Here is a 1,611-nt window from a genome sequence, read left to right on the forward strand (position 1 = left end):
TAGCGGAGCTCGCACTGATACTTAACCCCTAGGCCCTCAGGGAGGCCCTACAATTGACAAATTTTATCTTCAGGACAAAAAAGAAAAAAAGGATGTTTTCTTCATTTTCCTGACTGGTGGCGGGGTTGAGGTTATTTTCATGTTTGTTGGCCATGTATAGTTTTACTATGGATTATTTGTGTCCTTTACCAGCTTTTGCGTTGGATAATGTGTAGGTGTGTTGTTTTTATTCAGAATATCTTCCCTGTCTTCTAGTAACAGAGCCTTTATTTATTGTAGGGCAACCGCTGGCTGTGGCTCAGGTGAATGCTTGACTTGGGCCTGCAGCATCCTAGCCGCAGCCATCGAAGAATGGATGTGTAACTCAAGTCAAGCTCAAGTGGGCCCTCAACACAATTTCTGCTGGAGCTCTTGGAAAGCAGCTTCCACCTGCGGGGACACTACCAGCCAAAAACTGTGTAAGCCTGGATTTGTACCTGGTGGAGAGATTGTCTGAGAAACGCTGAGGCTAGCAGAAAAGAGAAAGAACTAAATTCAGATGTCATTTTCTGGAGGCCCTACACCCAGTTGTGCTTAAAACATGCCCTACTACGGGCCCTCCCTGGTGGCGCATCCGGTTAAAGCACTGCACTGAGAAGCTAACGCCACTTCCGCATGAGTTCGATTCCCACCTGCCCCGGAGGAGATCCACATGGCGCAGCAGACCTCTCCTGACCCGCCCACTGCTCCCCTCAGCAGTGTACTTCGTCGATCTGCCTGTTCTGCTCCCCACTCTGTGTCTGGTGAAGCCTTTCACTACCCCTGCACCTCTAGCCTGTACCCCAGTTCTGTATGCATAAATAAATAAATCTTTAAAAAAAAAAAAAGACAAAAACATCTTGGGAAAGCTAAAGCAGGTCTGTCGGAGAGCAAACTCTAATTCAACAATGCACTTATATGACTCCATCCTAAACAAATATTCACATGTATAAAGATATACGCAAAAGCTATCTACTTCAGTAAAACGAGAAAAGAAAGGAAAATAATGGTATCTCATGGTAATGAATTCTGTTCTACCATGAAAGCAATTTAAAGACCGTGAGATATTTTCAAGACCAAAAAAAGCAAGCTTTAGAATACACATCTGTAATCTTGTTTATGTAAAAACATCATTTATATGTCTGTGTATACACATGTGTATATATATTTAATATATATTAAAATCTTGGCTGTGGAAAGGTCTTCCTTTTCTTTCTTTACAATGTCTGTTGCGATATTAAGGTGTGCCTCGTCTCAGAGTAGTCAGGCAGTAGTCTCTGTATTTACACCTTCTGTATTTACACTGGAGAGAGAATTACATTAAGTTCTTTCTTAAGTGTTTGGAGAACTCGCTAGTTAACCCATGTTAACCAATTTCCAGTAGATAAAAATTCTGTTCAGTCTGCTTTCTTTCCCTCCTCCTTGTATGAGTTTTGGTAGACTGTCATCAAAAACTGGCCCATTTAAACCAGCCACCTAGCAGTAGGGCTGTCCATATATTCCTCTGCTGCCCTCTGTGCTCATGGTAACTACAGCGAGGCCTCTTTCATTTGTTACAGAAATCTAGCCTCGCTCGTTTTTTGTTTTTTTTTT

This window comes from Condylura cristata, unplaced genomic scaffold (genome assembly GCF_000260355.1).
Source record: "Condylura cristata isolate star-nosed mole 26May11 unplaced genomic scaffold, ConCri1.0 scaffold00021, whole genome shotgun sequence".
NCBI classification, from domain to species: domain Eukaryota; kingdom Metazoa; phylum Chordata; class Mammalia; order Eulipotyphla; family Talpidae; genus Condylura; species Condylura cristata.